Source organism: Carcharhinus amblyrhynchos, chromosome 22, assembly GCF_965287045.1.
Source record: "Carcharhinus amblyrhynchos chromosome 22, sCarAmb.v2.hapA, whole genome shotgun sequence".
NCBI lineage: Eukaryota > Metazoa > Chordata > Chondrichthyes > Carcharhiniformes > Carcharhinidae > Carcharhinus > Carcharhinus amblyrhynchos.
Window position 1 is genome coordinate 25,668,669 of NC_137345.1, and position 24,709 is coordinate 25,693,377.

Here is a 24,709-nt window from a genome sequence, read left to right on the forward strand (position 1 = left end):
CATGGACTCATAATGCAGTTGTGTGTGCTACGCCACATCCCAAATCAAAAGCATACTGAACATCACGTACAAAAGATAGACTGAAAGAGTGTTACGGTGACACAGTGGTTAGCACTGCTGCCTCACAGCGCCAGGGACCCGGGTTTGATTCCCTGCTTGGGTTACTGTCAGTGCAGAGTCTGCCGGGTGCTCTGTTTTCCTCCCACAGTCCCAAAGATGTGCTGACTAGGTGTGTTGGCCATGCTAAATTCTCTCTCAGTGTACCTGAATGGTGTGGACTAGGGAATTTTCACTGTAACTTCATTGCACTGTTAATGTAAGCCTACTTGTGATGCTAATAAATAAATTTTAAAACTAAACTCAGGTGTAAATGTTAAGAGTTCTCTCAGCACTCAGTCAGTTCCTTACATGAACAGTGCTGGGCACCATGCATCCAATGCAAAGTCTTTAATTACTTGTGAACAAGGAGAACTCTCTACGGCCAACATGGGATGGCTGGAGCAGTTCTGAGGTTACAGAGAAACAGCTCAGCAATTATAGTCAATTACAGCAAATCAGGAACAAGAGATTTTTCACATCTTTCATTGACATACATTATTCATCAATCATAACAGAGCCTTTTGCCCTTTCTTATCCAATAGAAAACCTATCCTTCATTAGCGTAATATGTCCCCATATCTTGCTATCTGATAATCACCATGGTAACCTGTTCTTTGTTTTCATCCTGCTATCCTGACCTGGAATGCAGTGTTTATGGAACAATGTTTTAGACATACTCGCTTTATCCTGCGTACATCAGTGTTGGCCTTACTGAAGGCCTGACTGAAAGCTGTGTGTTTGACTAATAATCATTTTCCATTACTTGACAGAGTTTTTTTGACAATTATGGAACTTCAATTTTCACAATTGTTGTAACCTGACTTCCAATGAACATAGGTCTCTGTCCAGTGTCCTGAATTAAGTCCGGCCGCACTGAGGAGTTATAACTAATTCTCACAGTGTAAGCAGCAACATTCAGCCGGCATTATGCCCACCTAAATAACACTCTCTGCATTCATAGTAATTGGAATATACTAATTAGAAACAGGAGTAGGCCAATCAGGTTCATGAGCCTATTCCGTCATTCAATAAGATCAATGGTTTATCTGATTGTGGCCTCAGCTCCACATTCCACCTACCCCCAATAAACTTTGACTCCCTTGTCAGTCAAAAATCTATCTACCTCTGCCTTAAAAATATTCATTGACCCTGCCTCACTGCTCTCTGACACGCTGACAGAAAACTTTCTCTCATCTCCTTCTTAAATCGGAGGGCCCGTATTTTCAAACCGTGTCCCCTATTTCACGTCTCTTCCACAAAAGAAAGTGTAAAACTTCTTCTAATGCAATTATATCCTTTCTTAAATAAGGAGACTAAAACTGCACACAGTACTCCGGATGTGGTCTCACCAATGCTCTGTTCACCTGTACCAAAACATCTTATTCTTTATATTCCATTCCCCTTCCAATAAACAACATTCAATTTGCCTTCCTAATCAGATACCAGGACACACAGCTCCATCTATACCTTAGAGGGCAAAATTTTACTGGTTTGTCATGTCTACAGATGGACAGAGAGAACAGGTAAACTTGTGCAAGAGCAGAGAAATTAGGATCATGCCCCCTTTCTCAGCTTATGCAATTTTCACAGTAACTTCATTGCAGTGTTAATGTAAGCCTATTTGTGACATTAATAAATAAACCTTAAAACTAAACGCATGTGTAAACATAGGTCTATGTCCAAGGTCCTGAAATAAGCATTGAGAAGTTATGGTCTGAAGATGCCCGCATTGGACTGGAAATCGGCGAGAGGCTAAATAATGTTTTCAAGTTTGTTTAAATGTAAATTTGTATCTGTTTAGTGAGGCCAGTGCTCAATCGTCTGGGTTCACCTGCCTTGAGCAGCTCGCTGGAAAAGGCTCTCCCTGGCAAGGTAAAACCTGCTCTCCATGAATGGGGAACAGTCCTGTTGCCTTTGCCAGTAGAACCGGAGGCCATGGAGGCCCCGGAGCAGGCCTCCAGAGCAGGTGCGTTTGATGCTTGGGCAGTGCCAGCCTGGCAGTGCCAACTTGGCAACGTTCACTGGGCACTTTGGCACTACCCACTGGGGGCAGGGCAGAGCCTAGATGGCCTGGGGGGGGGTGGTCAAGGACTTTGGGGCAGGGCATATGGGGCCATGCCAACATAGAGGCCTGACAGAGAGAGGGAGAGAGAAAGAGAGAGCTGTCAGGCCTCTGCTTTTACAGCCAGCCTGAACCAACACCACCACCAGCCCCCAACATCCCCCTTCCCCCCCCCCGCCCCCCCACACACACACACACACAATTGCAGAGGCCCAAAGCCGATTGCGAGCCCCACACCAGTCAAAATTGTAACCCTGCTGTCCAGATCGATTGCACTCCTCCCTCCCCCTACATTGGCTGGTGGTCTAGCATTCCTTCAAAATATTTTATTTGTCCTGAACTTTTTTTTTCAAATATTCATGCCTGGGATGTGCCCTCAATAATTTAGGCCCTAATGCGACTACCTTTCTGGACTTTTTCGTTTCTGAGGCATGGATTAAAACCAATGCAAGTAAAAGCTTTTTCAAATTGGGAAACACATATGCTTGGCATTTGTGATGGTCTTGTGAGAAAGATACATCCTTAATGTGTTGAATGTTTCTAACCCCTTCTAATCTAATGGATTGAAACATATCAAGAAACCAATCGTCTAGGCTAAAAATACAGTAATTTTAGCCTGCAGAGTAACAGATGTGTGGCATAAAAATAATGAATGCAAAGTTAATAACAGAAGATAGAACTAAATGTGGTTATGAAGGAGATTGGATGCTGTATGAGGAGTTATATAAGCAGAGATGATAACCACATAATCATGAACAATAATTTTGTGTCTTGAGAATATCACACATCATGCCTCTGGTCAAAGTGAATAATCACATAATAAGTACATTGCTATGCAGGAGTTTCCATTTACTAGGATTAAACTTCAAAGATAAATGCCAACATTTTCTGCTTTTAACCTGACTTGGAAACATATCATCATTCCTTCACTGACGTTTAGTCAAAACCCTGGAATGTCTTCCTTTTGAGCACATGGATTGCAGCATTTCAAGAAGACAGCTCACCACCACCTTCACAAAAGCAAATATGTTTAGGCAGTATATCTCATGAATGAATAAAAAAAAGTGACAGCTGCAGAGAAACCTTGCAAGTGACTACTGGAAAAGAAGCACTTTCCTCGGGTATGAATCTACTTCAGAAAGATCGGCCCTTTGTCCGATAATATTTTATTCAACATATTATTCACTTTTCTTGAGTTCAAATTTCACTAAATTAACAAGGACCAAAACAGTAGAAACTTGAAGCTGTTTGCAAACTTGCTGCCTACATATTGTTTCTCTTGGACGGTCATTATTGTTTGTTATGTTTAATTTTTTGCAGCTCTGTGTCAATTCTTAATTCTTGCAAAAGTGACCTGTTGTTTCTTCGTGTTGCAATCAAGAAATGTTTTCAAACCCATAAGCACTGAAGTACCTAGTCGAACTGTTATCGAGATAACCAATGTCTCCATGGAAGCAAATAGTGATTAATCGCCTGTGTCAGAAGAGGTACCTGTTATTGCAATTCCTGTTATTGTCGATCCTGTAGAGGTATCTCAGACTACACAATTTCGCCGCTCTACAAGAAACTGATAAACACCCCAAAGACTCGATTTATAATGTCCAACTCATGTACATAACGATTAGTTAGTATTTAGGACGGAGTGAATTACTTATTGAAAACTGTATTATGGAGTTGAAGGAGGGGAATTGGTCCTTTAAGGGCAACACAGCAGTGTAAGGGTGAACAATCAGGACTCAGAGTGTGGAATGACCCTATGGTGAGAGGGGCTCCTAGGCAGGAACATTTTGGGAGCTAGCTACAGCGACTGCTATACAATTCTTCTTAATAAGTGCCTTTTATGTTCACTAATGAAATCTGTGAAAGTGCATCTTTACATTGCTGTCATTCCTTGACAACAACAAGAAGGCTCTGAGACTGACAAAGAGGACATCAGCAGTTAGCCTCTCAGACCTATGGCTACACTTTTGTAAGCTTTGTCCAGGCAAGCTAACAGCCAAAGACTCTAAAATTAGATGCTAAAGACCCTGGCTGACACAAAGCACTTAACGTAACAGTATCTCATCTTCTGGCTAGGCACATTACAGCCTTCCAGTCTCAAAATTGCATTCAACAACATCCTGTGATTAGCTCTATCCCATCTTGACCCCTTTGTTGTCATTTCATTTAGTTTTTAATTGTTCTCTACCTTTTCTTTATTGTTTTTCTTTATTTTTCTTCCCTCCCACTCTTTCCACCTGTTTTATCCCCCCTTTCCTTACCTTTTCTCCCCCTTTGCTTCCCCTTTCCCCCTTTTTCTCAATTTTACCTCTTTCCCCCATACTCCCCCACCCCCCCCCCCCCCCCCCCCGCCAACATCTTCATCTGTTACAGTTTACCCTCTGACTTCAGCTTCTCTATCGTTTGACCATTCACACCTCCTATTCTTTCTATGGACTGTCATTAGCAGCCTTTCCCCTTGTTTTTGTGGCTCATCTTTCATTCCTTCACCCTACAGTATAAATATCCCCCTTTTTCTATACATTGAACAGATTATTTTTCCCTCTAGTTTAAGTACAGTACATGGAAGTACATTAAGATTGTCTAGAATGGACACTTCTTTTGCATGGACTTGATTTTTCACCCTTTTTGTAACCATGTCTCATTGCGAAAAATCAAAATGAGGAGTACTGCAGTGTTAATTATTGTAGAGATACTTTTTGACCTTTCTGTAAGCAGCTAGGTAATACGAGATCAATGAGTGCAGCATGGGCAAAAGTGCAAATTTAAAAGGGGGGGCTGGGGGAAGGCTTGCGTATGTGGAAGACTTATGTAAAAAGGCTTTCTGCTGGTTCTGTAAAATCAGTGTTTAACTGTTGTGTTCATTAACTTTATTACAACAATAGCAGACTTATGTTTTGACAAATAATTGATCAGGGTCTTTCCTTCATTCTAAATATTACAAGTAAATTGTAGAAATTGCCAGATGCAGTGTCCAACTAGTGATGCAGCATTTGCTTGTTCCAGTTGGTACTAACAAAAAACAATTCTGCCAATTTGGCATCTTCATTTCTAGCACTGGCCTGCATGATTTGAGTCTCAATACTTTTATTCTAATTGACATCCTAGCCTTAAACCCTGGGAGAGAGCTGACTCTTCCGGTAATTTCACTGTTCAGTTTTGTTCTGTCGTTTGTGATTTCTTAAAAATGCATTCATACAAGTTTTTGAGAGGATTTCTAACTTGGCACATTCTCAAGGTGCCACTTCTTGAAACCAAATTATGTTTTACAAAATGAATTTCATTAAATATTGTAGTATCCTCATTACCTTAAAAAAATTTCTATGCCTTTTAGCTTTGACAAAGGATCATATGGATTCGAAACGTCAGCTCTTTTCTCTCTTTACAGATGCTGCCAGACCTGCTGAGATTTTCCAACATTTTTTCTTTTGGATTCAGAATCCAGCATCCGAAGTCATTTGCTTTTATTTAATGTAATCTTGTCCTGTGTAGCGTTCAGTGCAAAAAGGTATTGAAAATTCAGAATTAATGAAAATATCCTAAAAAAAGCAAAGCACATCTTAGAAATATGTTCAGAAACCATACACAAAGGATAATTGTACGCTGGTACAGTTTTCCAAAGTTTATCCACCTCAACCTAAAAACTTGATAAAAGACTGAAATTACAGAAGTAGGCCATTCAGCCCAGTTAGCCTTGCTGCTGTGCATGCCCCTCTATCATCTATTAGTGTAACTTTCCAGTCCTTTCTCCCATATGTTTAACTAGTTCCTCTTAAATGGCTAGGCTACTTGCCTCACACTGCTCTTTATGGAAGCAAGTTTCACTTTCTCCACTTTCTGAGTAATTAAGTTTCATCTGAGTTCTCTGTTGGATTTATTAGTGACTATCTTATACTTATGCCTCCCTAGTTTTCATCTCCCCCTATAAATGGATCACTTTCTCTGCCTCTACCCTACACATTCATTTATACGACCTCTATCAGGTTTCTCCACAGCTTTCTCTCTAACTTAGAATACACACATGCTAATGCTCCTTTTACACCTTGCAAGTGTCTTAAGAACCATTTAGTAGACAGGTAGTCATTGAGTAGGTTCATTGATTTCTGAGGAGAAGGAAATGAAGAAAGCAAAGCAGATCTGTGCATCTTGATTTGCAAACTAATTTTCTGGTCTGGGTAGACTAGCTAATGGATCTATGATGCTGGATCATGTGTGTAATCAATCTCACAGTTTAAAAATCAGAAACAGATTGGCTGGGGTATTCTGGCCCTGTTGTAGTGGGACCCACTGTGGGGGTGGATATGGCAGGCTGATCATTGATTATTGGTGGGGTCAGTAGTATGTGTACATTTTGAATTTTGTGAGGTAGCTCTGGCCTTCTATGCAAAAGGGTAAAGGTTTATTCAACCATTCAAATCCTGAGATATCCCATGTGGTGAAAATGAGATAAACAGCTCCTCCAGATGAATTAATTTCAGGTGAGCAAAAGGGCAAATTTCAATTTGATCTTTTTAATTGATCTGAGCAGAAAGCTGCTTCACCTCAATCTGAAAGTCCATTAATGCGTAATAATGGGTGGATCAGAGAAAACATGGCTAAATCTATTCCCTTTGTGGGTCAGGAAACAGGGTGAAACACAGAAAAACATACAAGCAGTTCCCAGATTTCAGCCTCATTCCCACATCTGTCAGTGTTGATGTTAAACAACAGAGGAAAACTCCCCCTATCATTTGAAAATCCGTAAAATGTAATCCATCAGCGTGGTACATATCAAGCTTCTTATTCCCTCCCTCACTGCACATATCAGTGACAGTGAAACTGGTCTTGACTATGGGAAAAAAGACTGTCATTTTGGCTTTGATTTTAAGATGGAGGTTGGTACCTTGAGACTTGCATTGAGCAGCCGATTTGCAGAGACTGGGGATGCGGAGGCCCATTCAATGTTAACAACCAGTTTTCAATTTCCTGCAATGGAGTTGGGAGCACACTGGAAGGACATTTTGGAGTTGCGAAGGGAGGCTGTCAAGTGTGGGAGGTCGGCTGTGAGGAGAGGTCATTCTATGATACAAGAATCTGAAAAAGAACTGTTCTAAACCTGAAAGTGGTGAAGCCCGAGGAACTGCATCTGTGCTCTTAATTTATTATATTACTAAGTCAAATGTATAATTTATTACACAATTAAGATTAGCATTTAATTAATTAGTCAGATCAAGGGGGATAAAATTCACATTAACTAAATAAAGGGCACCGACATTAAAAGGCTCCAAATTTTCATTAGACTAAAATCTGACAGATATAAAAAAAAGTTCCAATTCTGCTGGCCACAGGGAAACAATCGTGCTTCCCACTGGCCTCAAAGAAACTGCCTCTAAAGATTTAGCAATTGCTGTGGCATGGTTTTCCATTTTCCTGACCGCAGTTTAAATCTGACGGCAAGTCAAGGGAATATCTTCCTGTGCAGCATAACTGGAATTAAGAATGTACTGATGACCAGGAAACCATTGTCAATTGTTGGAAAAACCCTCCTGGTTCACTAATATCCTTTAGGGAAGGAAATCTGCAGTCTTTGTCTGGTCTGGCCTACATGTGATTCCAGAGCTACAGCAATGCCGTTGACTCTTAACTGTCCTCAGGCAACTAAGGATGGACAATAAATGCTGGCCAGCCAGTGACACCCATGTCCTACGATTGAATTTAAAAAAAGCAGCGGTGATGTCAGCAAACAGGTAGGCAGCCAATCACATTGAAGCATTCACATCGACAGCAAACTCAGAAGGAAATAGCAGAAAAAATATCATTCACTTTAATTTAACATTTTAGATGGTAAAACAAATGATTACGGTTAGCTGAATATGGAAGCTAAAATAAAGATAAATAGACTTTTTTTATATGTTTAATATTAAGAGAAATAAATGGAAGTTTGATTTTTATCATTGTGGAGACATTTGACACTCCCCACATTGATCAGCTTATGGTGCCAGTGACGTTGTTTAGCAGAATTATGAAGTTATTATTCTCATAAAATCCCGATTGCATCTCCTTCATCAGGGTGCAACTTTTTCAAGCATTTTACAGTGGAACGATCATGTTGGCATTGAGCTGATGATTTTCGTTAGGAAGGCCATAAGAATGAAAGCTCCCATCATTTCATGAGATTCCCCTTTGACTGCAGTCTGTGAAACCATCAATAGTGCAACCTTTGGAGAAACGTAGAACCAACTTCTCGCATTCAGTGAAAATTTTGCGTGTGTGTGTGTGTGTGTGTGTGCGCATCTTTGCCTATGTATGTGCATGTACATGCATGTATGTATATGTGCACGTATCTGTCTGGTGTGTTTGTTTGCTTGCACATGTATGTGTGTGTGTGTGTGTGTGTGTGTCTCTGTACAGATGTGTATGTGTGCATGCTGCAAGTGTGTCTATTTGTGCAAATGTGTGTATGTGTGAACACCAGAGTTGTTGTCAGTTTTCGTGAAGTGATGGCAGTTACGCAATTTTCACCATCATTACTACCTCAAAAGCCAGCCATAAATTATGAATTGCCATAAATAAAGGAGTTTACAAATAAAAATAAGGAACAGAGCCAAGTACAAATAAGAAGCAGACCAGTTTGAAAAGGAGCCCCTAATTTTAATTTATTTTTAATGGAATAGCTCAATAAAGCAAGGTGTAATAGAGATCAAAGAGAAGATGTTGTGCCTCAACTACATCATGTGGGAGTTTATGGACAGCGTTGAAAACTCAGGCAGCCACATCTGTAGCAAGTGTCTGCATCTCCATCAACATCAGTTCAGAGTTGTACTGGAGTTCATGTTACAGGCATTGCTGGATATCAGGGAGGGGGGATAGTTACCTGAAAATTTGATCCTGGATTGGCGGTTAGGTTAGGTAATGGTACTTGATTGGTCAATGGGCAAGAACATGGAGGTGTAATGGCAAGATGGGCAGGGAAGGGGACACTTGGTGCAATGCTGGAGGAGCCAGCCTTTGCTCTTATTCAACAGGTACAAGATTCTTGGTGCCTGTGTGGATGAAGGCAAAGAATGAAGAGTGTTTGAACAAACAGGTTTTGGCTATAGCACCATGATAAAGGAGGTCATTCCAGTGTGAGGACTGAAAATAAATTTGGTAGTGTTAGGAGACAATGGGGGTGATTTTGCCAGTCTGCTGTGCTGCTTTAGCAGCGCAGCAGGCCAGGAGACTGAAGCAGAGGCCGTGTAGCAGGTTCCCCTTGGCTCCATGACCTCTGCTGCCAAATTTCTGGTGCCATCAGTGCCACACCAGAAATTGGCATGGAGCTGTATAATTCATTCAAATTGGCATTTAAGTCTCATTCAGGGGCCTAGGACTGAAATCTTCAGGCCGGCAAGCGTCTTCACCTCCACCAGGAGTGTTTCAGTCGAATTTACAATAGATCCTTACTAGCTGAGAGCTGGCGGCCCGATCCCGCTGGAGTGAAGGGGGCAGTTGAGCCCCACCCCCGCCCCCCGGAGGTCAGAGGTAAGAGGGTGCCCCCTGGGTATTGCCAGATTGACAGTGCCAGCCTGGCCTCCTGACACTGCCCAAGAGGCAAAATGACTGCCCAAGGGGGCACCTTGGCACTGCCCACTGGGCATCAGGCAGTGCCAAGGAGGCAGGGATAGGGGGAATAATGGAGGGGGATCTTGGTGGGGGGAGATTGGTGGGGGTGTGGTTCCCTGCTATCATTCGGCACATGATGGTGACTGAATGGTGGGAGACCAGCGATCTGGGCTGGCCATTGGGATGGGGAGCAGTGGTCAGGGCTGCGAGGGGGCAGGGAGAGGGGGGAGAAATTAAGGTGGGTGGAGGTCGTAGGGGGGATTGGGGCTGGCTTAGACACATCTGGAAGGCCAGAAATTGGGAGGTGGTGGGGTTACAGAACTGGCCAGCGATCAGTGCGCATATGCTGATCTCGATGTTAACAGATAGGCGCATGCACAGTGGCCTGCTCAATGCAATGCTGCTAGCCTCTCCAGTAGAAATAGGCCCAGCCCCCAAATTGTTAATGAGATATACGCTAGGGCACTCTGCAGAGTGTGGGAGAATCTTGTTGAAAATCCCACTGAAAAAACTGACGGGACTTACTCCAGTTTTTAGGTGAATTCGACATTTAGAATTTTTTTGAGAGAATCATGGCCAACATAGTCAGGGGGAGAGATACTGTCCTTTGCAACTATAATTGTCAGCTTCAAAGACTGTGTTACTGCCCAGCGTCAGAGTTAAGAATAACTCCCAGTAACTGGAGAAGAACTTGGAGTGGGAGAGGCAAATCAAAGAATGAGGATTTTTTGAGGATGGGTGAAGGGACCTCCAAGGGTGGCACTGTTTGACATCAGCTTCCACCTCACAACTCGCCATCCCAGACACTGACATGTTGGTGGTCCCAGTTAGTGTTGAGGTTTCTGGCTCACTCTCTGGTACGCACGACACACCTGATAATGTACGTCAGGTGGAGGAGAGAACATCCGAGGCCTCTGGGCACATAGGGCCTGCCAGAGGCGAGGACTCAGCTGGCCCCAGGCTACATGCTGGATCTCTGAGATCACTTCTCCCTCAGCTGCTGAAGATGCAGCAACAGAGCCAGGGAATGCAGGAGGGGCTGATGACAACACTGCACCAACTGCAAGGCTGCTGGGAGGAGTTCCAAAGTCTTCAGATGGACCAGCTATTGCCTGTCTTGCATGGTTCCCAGGCCAACACTACAAGGGAGGCATCTGCAGTGGAAAGCCTGGGGCAGGGGATCCTCAACATGAATGACAGGTTCCAAGCGATGGCCGAGTCACAGCAAACCACAGCTGAGGGACTGAACAGGCTTCTCGGGATTGTGCAGCCCATGGCTGAGAGGCTCGAGAGCTTGCAGGAGACCCAGTGGGACAGCAGTGAGACACAGCGGGCTATGGCAGCAGTGTATGAGAACATGTCCCAGTCACAGAGGGTCATGGCTGAGGGGCTGCAGAGCGTGTCCCAGTCTCAGAGGGCACTTGCTGCGGCCATTGATAGGTGACCCCCGACTCAGGTGGCCGTCACAGAGGGCTTAACAACTGTGGGTAGCACACACTTGGCTTTTCGAGTCTGCTCTGCCGCCATTAATCTTTATCATGGCTCATCTGCGAATTCAATATCCTGATTCCCCCCTCCCCCATTTCACATATCCCTTGTTCCCTTTAGCCCCAAGAGCTATATCTAATTTCTCCTTGAAACCAGACAATGTTTTGGCCTCAACTACTTTCTGTGTAGTGAATTCCACAAATTCACTATTCTCTGGGTGAAGAAATATTTCCCCACCTCAGTTCTAAAATGTTTACCTCTTATCATCAAACTATGACTGTGACCCCTAGTTCTGAATTCCCCCACCACTGGGAATATTCTTTCTAAATCTCCTCTGTCTAACCCTATTAGAATTTCATCAGTTTCTATGAGATCCTCTCACACTCTTCTAAACTCCAATAAATATAATCCTAATCGATTTAGTCTCTCAAAGTATGACAGACCTGCCATCCCAGGAATCAGGCTGGTAAACCTTCGCTGTACTCCCTCTCTAGCAAGGGCATCCTTCCTCAGAAAAGGACACCAAAACCACACACAGTACTCCTGGTGTGGCCTTACCAACACCTTACCAATGCAGCAAAGCATCCCTATACTCAAATCCTCTGACTATGAAGGCCGACTTATCATTTGCCGTCTTTACTGCCTGCTGTACCTGCGCGCTTACTTGCAGCAACTGATCGCCGTGGTCTCATTGAATATCCATTTCTCTCAATTTACACCCATTCAAGTAATAATCTGCCTTGCTATTATTGTTACCAAAGTGGATACTCTCACAGTTACGCACATCAGTACACTTAAGATGTGCCTCACTTAGTTATAAGCACTCGCATTATTTGCCCAACGCACAGTCTTTCCAATTCAGCCTTCAGTATCTCATTCCCCACTCAATCATTTCATTCCTTGAAGCACATTCACCAGCAGCTATGTTCTATCCGATGGTCAACACTGACAAGGGTCACATCGATGAATCCTGTCTCACTCATGTCATGACAATCCTGATCGCACAGAATCTCCAGGGACTCCCTTCTTCCTGCCTTTGAACACTGGCAAGACAGAAACAGCAGAAACTGGTCATGTCCAATTCATAACCTCTTGCCCTTCCTGTCTTCAGCTCTTTGTTCATTCCAGCTTGACAAGACACACAGTAACATCATCTCTGCTCTACTCTCAGAACCCTGTTTCAACATCAGGATCTGTTTGCAGCCTGTCAAACAAAAAACTGTTCCATTTAGAGAGAACCTTGCTTGTTCGCTCTGTAATACATATTCTAAGCATGTTCTGAACTGCCAAACAAAAAATGCAGGTTGACCCAGACCCACTGAAGTTAGCTTTCTAATTACCTTTTGCTTTTCGAAGATGTGTGAATTAGGTTGATTGGCCATGCTAAATTCGCCCTAGTATTAGAGGGGGATTAGCAAAATAAATATGTGGGGTTATGGAAATAGTACCCGGATGGGATTGTGGCTGATGCAGACTCAATGGGCCAAATGGCCTCTTTCTGCACTGTAGGGATTCTATGCTTCTGTGATTCTTAACTGTTCATCGCCATGGCAACCTTGGTTCACACTTCTCAGAACCTACTGATGTCAAATTCAGGAGGCCTCTTTCAAAACAGTTTGCACTTTGGTCTTAAAATGCCATCACACAAAAGAAAATGCAGTCTTTTTCCCACAATGTGGATCATCACACCAGTGTCCTGTGGAATCAGTTATCGAAGGTGTCGTCTAGGACTTAAAATCTAATGAACTGGGGTGAGTTCAGGTGGGAGGACACAGGAAAGTGCAAATTCAAAATTCAGTAAGAGAAATGTCAAGGATGTAGACATGATGCAGATGCTAGTGTGGACACAATGGGCTGAATGGCCTCCTTCTACACCATTACAATTCTACGACAGTAGCATGTGTGGGTACAAAGAAGCAGAGTGGATGAAGATAGACCAAAGAGCTTAAAAAAAAGGTGTTAGAGAGCAAGGTTATCTCAGCAAGACACGGAGTCTTTATCTGTAATCTCTTTTCTATTTCTGAATGCAAGGAGCATTTGCATCAAAAATAGATGAATCAGTGACAGCTGGGAATTAATGACAGATTGGTTTCAGCGAATAGCAGACAGAAATGCTCGGCCTTCTTCTAGAAACGTGGCTGCAGAGTGGCCAAGATTGGAAACAAAATATCCAAAGATATTTGACTTTTAGCAGACGAATAAGTGGCACAAAAATAGATTGTAAAAATCTCTATGGGCAAAAAGGAACCAGGGTGGGGAGGGGAGGGAGGGGGGGATTGGGGGGTGGGGGGGGGGGGTGGTGTTCAGCAGCAGGGGTGTGGGGGGGAGGGGAGGAGGGGGCGCGGTGGGTGTGCAGAGGTTGGAACGTAGACAACAGCAAAAATGGAACCCAGCTCAGAAAATTGAGATGTAGAACGTGTTTGGGTGGAGCTAAGAAACAACAAAGGACAGAGCACGCTGGTGGGACTCATTAGTAGGCCCCCTCATAGTAGTTACAGCATTAGACAGAGAATAAATGAGGAAATTAGAGGTGCACGTAACAAGACTATTGTAATATTCATTTAATTTTTGTGAGATTAGGCAAACACCAAATCTACAGTAATAGTGTGGAGAATGTGCTCATTAATAACATGGTAGTAAAGGGGCCCCTGGGATACAGTGGCCTTAGAACGATAGAAGTTTATATTGAGTGTGAAAGTGAGTTAGTTAATTATAAAGTCTTAAATCTGCATCAAGTAAACTACATAGGTATGAGAGGGCAAGGTAGCAAAGGTAGACTGGGAAATCAGATTAATAGATTAAAAGGGTTAATTGGCAATTGTAAACATTTGAAGAATAAATTCATAATTCACAACAAATATGCATCCCATTAGGGAATTAAAGCCCTGCAGGAATGGCAGTGCAACCATGGATAACGAGGTAAGTTAAAGATAATATTAGATTAAAAACAGAGGCTTATAATCTTCCCAAAAAGACTAGTAAACTTGCAGATTGGGAAGATTTTAGAATTCAGCAGACAATGACGAGGAATTTAATGCAGAATACAAGCATAGAAGTGAAGTGGCATAAAAATAGATTATAAGAATTTCTATAGCAACTTCAGCAAAAGTAAATATTGACCCTTAAAGGCAGAAATGGGAAAATTGATAATGGTGGATAAATCAATGGCTGAGCCATTAAACAAATAAATCTCCTGAATCTGATGGCTTCAAAGAATCCCTCTTGTGCAGAAGGGGACCATTCAGTTCATTAAGCCTACAGCAACAACAATCTCACCCATTCCCTATCTCTGGAACCCCATGCATTTACCCTGCTAATCTCTCTGACACTGAGGGTCAATTTAACATGGCTAATCAACCTAGCCTGCACATCGTGTGGGACGAAAATGGAATACCCAGAGGAAACCAACACAGACACAGGAAGAATGTGCAAACTCCACCCCGGAGGCTGCAATTGAACCCATGTCTCTAGCGCTGCAAGGTAGCAGTGCTAATCACTGTACCACTATGCCACCCATTCCATGCTGCCTATTCAAGCCACTCAGCTTATAGTCATTCTAAGGTTTTAAAGAGGTGGTCCAAGAGAAAGTGGATGCACGTATTTTAATGTTCCAGCATTTTCTAGATTCTAGAACAATGCATCAATAAATATGAGTTGACTTTTGCAGACAAAAGAGAAAACTAAAGTTGTTGAAAGAAAACAGCATTGGGGTACATTTGGATGTAATTTATCTATGAAGAGTTTTAATATATGAAGATGCAAGATATACGTTGTAAAACAGAGAATGTAAGTTTAATTTGGTTTTCATCTCTCCAAAGTTCATTCACTATCTCAAAATTGAATGATTCTTATACAATTGCTGTGATACTGAGGCATTTTACCATTTGTGGGAAGTGCTCCCCTTGCTATGGCAGTGACAATGAATGCAACCAAACAAAAAATACTCATCAGGTCAGGTGTATCTGTGAAGAGAGAAAGTGAGTTAAAGGACCAGACTTTCATGCAGTTGGGCCAATTCTGGTGCTTGTTAAAAATGGCGGGCTGTACTCATTTCTGGCAGGTCCCACTTCTGGTGGTGGGGGAAGGGGAGTAGGCATTAATCACATTAGGGGAAAACATGAACCCCATATGTGGGGTTTTATATCTTTGAATGAGTGTCATGAATGAGAAACTTTTCTTCAGTGTCAAGTATGTGAGCTCCCTTAGGCTGTTAGAAGCTTTTTTTTTCATCTCCACCTGTTCTGCCCTTTGTGGATACTGAGTGAATGGCAATAGAGGTGGCAGAGGGTATAAAGTGGCATGGTGATGGCATGGGATGAGACCTAAAGGCTGTAACAACTTTTTAAAGAACTGTGCCATAGTCTCATGTCGGCCTTTTAGATAGCCCGTTTTGACACTTGCCTGCCCCTTTGGTTGTCTCCAAACTTGATCACACATCTACCTACTGGAGGGAAAATCAAGTGTGTGGTTTAGTTGCCAGGGAGACAAATCTATCTCATTCCTGATTCGAACTTCCCACGTCCATGGTGAAAATCATTGGAATATATAAAAGGAAAGTCATATTTGACAAATATGGCTGAGTTTTTTTTTAATTGTTTTATTCGTTCATGGGAAGTATGCTTCGTTGACTGAGCCAGCATTTATTGCCCCTCCCTGAGGCATTTAAGAGCCAACCATCTTTCTGTGGATCTGGAGTGACATGTAGTCCAGACCAGGTAAAGACAGTAGATTTCCTTTCTTAAAGGACGTTAGTGGACCAGACGGGTTTTTCTGACAATCAACATGGTTTCATGGTCATCAGTAGAGTCATAATTCCAGATTTTTATAGTTGTAACAGGAAGGATGGATAAAGGGAAAACAATAGACAGAATTTTCAGGATTCCTCGAAATTGCCAACAGAGGCAGATGAGGCCTAAGAATTGCTACACAGTTGTTTCTGGCGATGGCCATTTTGGGGGATGCAGATTCTGGGCCTAGGAGGGATGCCCCACAAAGTGGACAAATAATTAGGCTCATTAGGAACCTTGTTAAGTTAAGAGCAGTTTTCCATTGCAAAGGTGGGTGGGGGATAGTTTGACTATCTTGAGCTGTGCACCTCGCAGTAGGCCAGATTTGTTATTTCTCTTCAGGAGTCCACCTTTAATTAGATGTGAAACCTGTCTCAAAGCCAACTAATGGGTGATCCTGTTTAAAATCTCAAAAGGGTGATTGTTTCACTTCCTGGATGTGGGTTCAGGAAATAGCCCTGGTTCCTTTTTCTTGACCTCTCAGTGAAAATTCAGCCCATGAATATTTGGTTTTTTAAAAATAATTTAATAAAGTGCCACACATTGTGAGTTATGAGGAAAGGTTGGAGACATTTGGTTTGTTCTCACTGGAATGACAGAGGTTGAGGGGGGAAACCTGATAGAAGTCTATGAGATTACAAGGGACATGGATAGAGTGGATAGTCAGAAGCTTTTTCCCTGGGTGGAGAGTCAATTATAAGGGGCATAGATTTATGGTGTGAGGGGCAAGGTTTAAAGGCAGTGTACGAGGCAAATTTTTTACACAGAGCGTGGTGGGTGCCTGGGGCTCATTGCCAGGGGAGGTATTGGAAGCAGATACAATAGTGGCTTTTAAGGGGCATCTGGATAAATAAATGAATAGGATGGGAATAGATGGATATGGTCCCTGGAGGGGTAGGGGGTTTTAATTCAGATAGGTAGCATAGTTGATAAGGGCTTGTTCCTGTGCTGTAGTTTTCTTTGTTATTTGTTCTTTGAAGTGGTTGTTAAACAAAACAAGGATTCATAGGATTGGGGGTAATGTATTAGCATAAAGGGCAGAACACTTAAAGGACAGAAAACAAAGAATATTAATAACCAGATCATTTGCAGCTTGGTTACGCAATGGTGGATGCTACAAGGAACACAGCTTGTGTTTCAGCCATTCACAAATCAATATCAATAACTTAGATGAGGGAACCAAGAATAAGAACATAAGAACATAAGAAATAGGAGCAGGAGTAGGCCATCTAGCCCTTCGAGCCTGCCCCGCCATTCAATAAGATCATGGCTGATCTGTCGTGGCTCAGTTCCACATTCCCGCCCTCTCCCCATAACCCTTAATCCCCTCGCTTATCAAAAACCCATCAACCCGCGTCTTAAAAATATTTAGCGAGGCAGCCTCCACCACCTCAACGGGCAGAGAATTCCAGAGATTCACCACCCTTTGAGTGAAGAAGTTCTTCCTCAACTCCGTTCTAAACTGCCCCCCCTTTATCTTGAGGCTGTGCCCCCTAGACCTACTGTCCTTTCTGAGCGGGAAGAGTCTCTCCACCTCTATCCTATCCATCCCATTCATCATCTTATACGTCTCAATGAGATCTCCCCTCATTCTTCTAAACTCTAACGAGTACAAGCCTAGTTTATTCAGCCTCTCCTCATAGTTCAACCCCCTCAACTCCGGTATCAGCCTAGTAAACCTCCTCTGCACCCCCTCCAAGGCCAAAATATCCTTGCGTAAGTACGGCGACCAAAACTGCACACAGTACTCTAGCTGCGCCTCACCAATGCCCTATATAGCCGCAGCAAGACCTCCCTACTTTTATATTCAATCCCCCTCGCTATGAAGGCCAGCATCCCATTAGCCTTCCTGACCACCTGCTGCACCTGCAGGCTGGGTTTTTGCGACTCATGCACAAGGACCCCGAGGTCCCTCTGCACCGTCGCCTGCTGCAGTTTTTCGCCACGTAAGTAATAGTCCTTCCTACCATTATTCCTACCAAAGTGGACCACCTCGCACTTGCCAACATTAAATTCCGTTTGCCAGTTCCTGGCCCATTCGCCCAGCCTATCTAAATCCTTCTGCAGACTCTCCACACCCTCCGTGCAATTTGCCGTTCCACCAATCTTGGTGTCATCAGCAAATTTCGACACCATACACTCGGTTCCCTCCTCCAGACCATCTATATAAATGGTAAATAGCTGAGGCCCCAGCACCGACCCCTGAGGCACTCCACTAGTCACCAACCGCCAATCCGAATAGCACCCATTGACCCCCACTCTCTGCCTCCTATTTGACAACCAGTCGTCTATCCACGCTAACACCCTACCCCCAACTCCATGTCCTCTGACCTTCTGCAATAACCTCTTGTGAGGTACCTTGTCAAACGCCTTCTGAAAATCAAGAAAGACCACATCCACCGGCTCTCCTCTATCCACCGCCCTAGACACATCCTCATAGAACTCCAGTAAATTTGTCAGACACGACTTCCCCTTAACGAAACCGTGCTGCGTCTGCTCTATCAAGCAATTCACCTCAAGATGCCTCGCTATTTCCTCCTTGATGACGGATTCTAACATTTTACCTACAACAGACGTTAAACTAACCGGCCTATAATTCCCTGCCTTTTGCCTGGCACCCTTCTTAAACAACGGCATAACATTAGCCGCTTTCCAATCTTCCGGCACTTCCCCGGAATCCAGCGACGTCTGGAAAATAACCGCCAAGGCATCCACTATCACCTCCGCCATTTCCTTCAGAACCCTTGGATGCATTCCATCCAGTCCTGGGGACTTGTCCACAATCAGCCCCTCCAGTCTTTATCCAAGTTCGCAGATTATATAAAGTTAGGTGGGAAAGGAAGGTGAGGAGATTTCAAAGTAGTTGCAAAGGGACAGAGACAGGTTAAGTGAGTGGGCAAGAACATAGCAGATTTAATATGATATAAAGGAGTGTGAAGTTATCCACATTCGCAAGAAAATGGAAAAGCGAAATATTTTTTAAATGTTGAGAGGCTGGGAAATGTACTCAGTGTCACATATCATTCACAAGTCACTGAAAATTAACGCAAAAGTAACTCACAGTTAACATTCAGACACAGCAAGGAATTAGGAGATGAAATGATATGTTAACTTTTGTTACAAAAAGATTTGAGTGTAAGAGCAAAGAAATTTTGCTATGATTATATAGAAGGTTAATGAACCCACGCTTGGAGTACAGGTACATTGGACAGGATTTGCTGGTTGCGCTCACCCCAAGACTGGAAAATCTTGCCCAAGGTCAAGGCGCCATTGTAGCGTCCTGTCCTGCCAACTACGATTCCCATGGCGCACAGCATGGGAAAATTCCACCCAATGTCTCACAATGAGCTTTCCAAAAACTAGAGTTGTCTCAAAATCAGACATTTTGAGTCAGTGCAGACTCAATGGGCTGAATAGCCTCCTTCTGTACTGTAAGGATTCTTTGATTCTTTTAGAATGTGGCATGTATCAATTTTAATTGAGTATAGTAAAACCAATAACAACTGGACAATTCGGCAAGGTGCTGTATTAGTGTGATCTGGTGCCTGATTAGTTACCTATTTTGCTGCTCGAGCACCAATCTATTCCCCCACTCAGAGCAACATTTGACCCCTTGTGATCTGCTTAGCCTGAACCACCCATGGCCCGAAATCTCTGAAGATCCAAAAGGCATGGAGTCTGCCCTAAGGCTGGTGGTTTTGGGACACTACAGCGTAGAGATTAGGCCTCCTTACCTGAGGAAAGATATATTTGTCTTTGAGGGAATAAAACCAATCTCACTGGAGTGGGTGTCACACAACTTGGGCTTGGTACTGTGTGGAATATATCTTCAACTGTAATGTGAAGTTGGTGCTTAGATGTAAGCAGGCAGACAGTTCATTTCACACACTTACTTGCAGAGTTCTTTCAATTTTATGAGAAGAGGGTGATCCCATCTGTCAACATGTTAAAGAACAGAATGAAACTCAAATGTTTACATGTTTATACACTTGTGTAGAATTCTTCCCTGCCAAAGAAATAGAATGACTAACAATTCCTATGATGGGTTGTATGAAATAATACTGTTCAATAAATTCAAAGATTGCCTTCTCTTCGGCCTGTGAATACACAAAGAGAAACTGAGGACCTTTGCAGACAAGGGTCTACGTCCTCATCCTCAGGCCTGTAAACTAAGGAAGCCCCCTTTCAAACTATATCTATGGAGTATTGGAAGGGAAAGCAGGGCAATCTACATAGGAAAGGGTCACACCCAGAAAAGAAAACACAAAAGTGTGCCAGAAACCTGAAAAGTGAGCTTACAGAGGCTGGTGTGTCCTCATTGCCACGAACTAGGACAATCCAAACCCAAATGTTGGAGATTGCACAGTAAGGCAATTGGCCTAGTGGAACTTCACATGAATAGTCCCCTGAAGGATGCCCCAGTGGGCAGTGCAGCAGAGCAGGCAGAGCTTCTCATTGCATAAACTTATCCTTGGGAGAGAGTGGCACATTGTGGGCAGGAATTTATAGCCTTGCTCATCCCGAAACCATAAAATCCCACCCGAGGTCAATGGACCTTTCTACTGTCTGCCCCTCGCCCACTCTGATTCCCATGGTGGGCCGGGGTGGTTAAATTCTGGCTCATGTGTCGCAGCCAGAGAAACTCCCAGGCAGCATTTCTGGGAAATTATTTGTGCCTTTTTCTAAGATGGAACCAAAGTAGTTGTTAATTACTCCGTCATGTTCTTGTTTTCCTATCAACCCTACTAGTTCAAATCGGAAAGAACACATTTGTCTTCACTACTCTTTTTTTTACATACTGATAGAAGCTTTCAAAGTTACGTTGCTTGCAAGTTTAGTCTCATATTTTCTTTTTCCCCGCTTGATCAATCTCTTGGTTGTCCAATGCTCAATTCTAAACTGTTCTTATTCTTGAGACTTGCTACTTTTTCTAGCAACTTGATATGATTCCTCCTGGGATCTAATACTATCCTTATTTCTTCTTAATTAAACCCCTCATGTCCATGCCAGCATGAAGATTGTTACTGTCCTGACCATGTATTTAAAAGCATTACAAATTCAAGCATTTCCCAACACTTTACATTCAAAATACATTTAATGGATGCAGCAATAATATCCAAATGCAGAGATGACATCCATTGACAGCCAAGCTTACATTTGCTTGCATAAGCATTAGTTAGCTGAAACTACAAACAAGGCTCAAAGAATGATGCCAGAACTGAGAGAGTAAGGTAAAGTCATCATAGTCCCAGAAGTCCATTGGCCTCAAAGGAGTGAGCTGACTGGTAGAATTTAACTTGAGGATCATCACTTGAGGTGATGGGCAAGGTTGAGAAGATGGGCCTTTATAAATATCCTCGGCCCTTATGGGAATTGAACCCACACTGTTGGCAAGAATCTGTATCACTAACGTGCTGTCCAATCAACTAAGCTAATGGACTGAGAGGGTACAATAATGGGCGAGATTGACCAAGCTATTGCTCTTGTCCCTAGAAGAGAGAAGACTGAATGGTGACATCTTTAAAGTTATGAAGGGGGTTCAAAAGGATAGATGCAGTGAAGATTTTTTCACCTGCAAGGATGATCAGAAACTGTAAGGTGCATTAATACAAAATAGTCACTCATCATTCCAATAAGTAATTCAAGAGAAAGTTCTCAGAATTTTAGGGCCAAAACTCTCAATGAAAGAACGTAAGAACATAAGAACATAAGAAATAGGAGCAGGAGTAGGCCAACTAGCCCTTCGAGCCTGCCCCGCCATTCAATAAGATCATGGCTGATCTGTCGTGGCTCAGTTCCACATTCCTGCCCTCTCCCCATAACCCTTAATCCCCTCACTTATCAAAAGCCCATCAACCCACGTCTTAAAAATATTTAGCGAGGTAGCCTCCACCACTTCAACGGGCAGAGAATTCCAGAGATTCACCACCCTTTGAGTGAAGAAGTTCCTCCTCAACTCCGTTCTAAACCGCGCCCCCTTTATCTTGAGGCTGTGCCCCCTAGTCCTACTGTCCTTTCTGAGCGGGAAGAGTCTCTCCACCTCTATCCTATCCATCTCATTCATCATCTTATACGTCTCAATGAGATCTCCCCTCATTCTTCTAAACTCTAACAAGTACAAGCCCAGTTTATTCAGCCTCTCCTCATAGTTCAACCCCCTCAACTCTGGTATCAGCCTAGTAAACCTCCTCTGCACTCCCTCCAAGGCCAAAATATCCTTGCGTAAGTACGGCGACCAAAACTGCACACAGTACTCCAGCTGCGGCCTCACCAATGCCCTATACAGCTGCAGCAAGACCTCCCTACTTTTATATTCAATCCCCCTCGCTATGAAGGCCAGCATCCCATTCACCTTCCTGACCACCTGCTGCACCTGCAAGCTGGGTTTTTGCGACTCATGCACAAGGACCCCGAGGTCCCTCTGCACCATCGCCTGCTGCAGTTTTTCGCCACGTAAGTAATAGTCCTTCCTACCATTATTCCTACCAAAGTGGACCACCTCGCACTTGCCAACATTAAATTCCATTTGCCAGTTCCTGGCCCATTCGCCCAGCCTATCTAGATCCTTCTGCAGACTCTCCACACCCTCTGCGCAATTTGCCGTTCCACCAATCTTGGTGTCATCAGCAAATTTCAACACCATACACTCGGTTCCCTCCTCCAGATCATCTATATAAATGGTAAATAGCTGAGGCCCCAGCACCGACCCCTGCGGCACTCCACTAGTCACCAACCGCCAATCCGAATAGCACCCATTGACCCCCACTTTCTGCCTCCTATTTGACAACCAATCCTCTATCCACGCTAACACCCGACCCCCAACTCCATGCCCCCTGACCTTGTGTAATAACCTCTTGAAAGAGGGGAATAAAAACACTCTTCTCCTTGTTGATCTGAAACATGTTGTCTGAAATTACCCAGTCTATAGGATTTTATTTGAAAACATGAGATGAAATATCTTGTAGCAATACCACACAATTCAAGTAGTTTAAACCTCCTAAATTTGACTTTGTTGCAATTAAAAAAAGAAATGACTATCGCACTGCTGTGGTAGGAGATACTTCTTTCCTTTCCAAATGTGGTTAGTACAGCCTGCTTATTAAGATTGTTAATTAGTGATTATCCATGTGTAGTTGCTGCAGTGGAACTGACACCAGTCAAATTATAACAATTCATTACAGGATTTTGAAAAAAAGACACAAACTGAAGCATGAAATGAAGCATTAAGCTTCCTGCCAGAGCAGCTAGAAACAATGGGCTCAATTTATAAGCCCTCCTAAGAGGGGGAATGGAGGCAGAAGGCAGTGGGGGAAGGAGGATTGGTGAAAATGATGGCAGCAGCCATTTCTGGGAGTGGGAATGTTCATCAAGACAGAACAGCACCTCCTGACCAAGGCCAAGTGAAACAATTGAAGGCAGCATCAGGCTATTGAGTTGGATGATCAGCCAAGGTTATAATGAATGATGAAGGACTGAAGACTCAAAGGACTGAATGGCCTATGCTTGCACCTATTTTCTCTGTTTCTATACAGACCTCACTAAGAGCTTGTTAGAGGATTAGGAATTTCGAAAGGATGCATGGATTTCACTTCCTGTATGTTGCTGACCAATTGAAATGGAGTTGAGAGCCAGCCCATCCACTTGCCCACTTACTTTCTAAGCACCAACTTCACATTGCACTTGGAGATATATTCCATATAGAGCCAAGCCCAAGTCATGCGAAACCCACTCCAGTAAAATTGCTTTTCCTGCCTTCCCAAGTTAGAATGATAGCTCACCGTGTCATTATACATTATACTGGGTCATTGAACATTTTCACTTCCGGCTCTTTCCAAGGATCAGTTGCAGACCACAGTGGCAACTCACAAAATGCAGCACACCAATGCAGTTCACTGGTCAACGAAGTCCTCTTTGCCAAAGCAGCACTGTACATTCAATTCACTACAAATGTGAGTGTGTAGTGTCAGGAGGCAGAGGTTCTGCCACCATTGATGGAGTTCCCTAGGTGCAAGAAGTCAGTGACTGCACTCATGTGACCATCAGGGCACCAAGTGGATGGCCAGTGAGATTGAACAGGAAGGGCATCCACTCATTCAGCATCCAACTATTCTGTGATCACAACAAAAATGTCCTCCAGGTGTAAGCTGACTTATTTGAAAGCAGTCATGATTCATTCACTCTCAGTTATTGTGGCTTTCTGTAATGTTCTCCATAACATGGTCTTCCAGAGAGATGTGACCTTTAAGAAAACAGATCAGCAGGGGAGGAGCAGGAGAAGTAGCTGAGAGAGACCCAGGTGCCAGACTCCAACTCTCCAGAGACACCTCACTTCCTGTTGATCTTTTGGAAAACTTCAGCACAATCAACATATTCCTTCCTTTGGACAATCAGCCTCCATGATGGTTCAATAGGGAGTCTGAATCTGTCCCCCACTTCCTCTGACTCTCCCCACAACCCGTCAACTCTCTTTGGACAGTCAACCCATCCCCATATTAATTAAGATTCTTTAATCAATGAATAAGCTTTAATCAGATTCCCAGCAGTGGCTGGCAGGCTCCCTGACCCATGAAACAATGATGTGGGTATGCCGGCGTTGGACTGGCGTAAACACAGTAAAAAGTCTGACAACACCAGGTTTTAGTCCAACCTGACGAAGGGACTAACCCCGAAAGCTTGTGAGTATATTATCAAA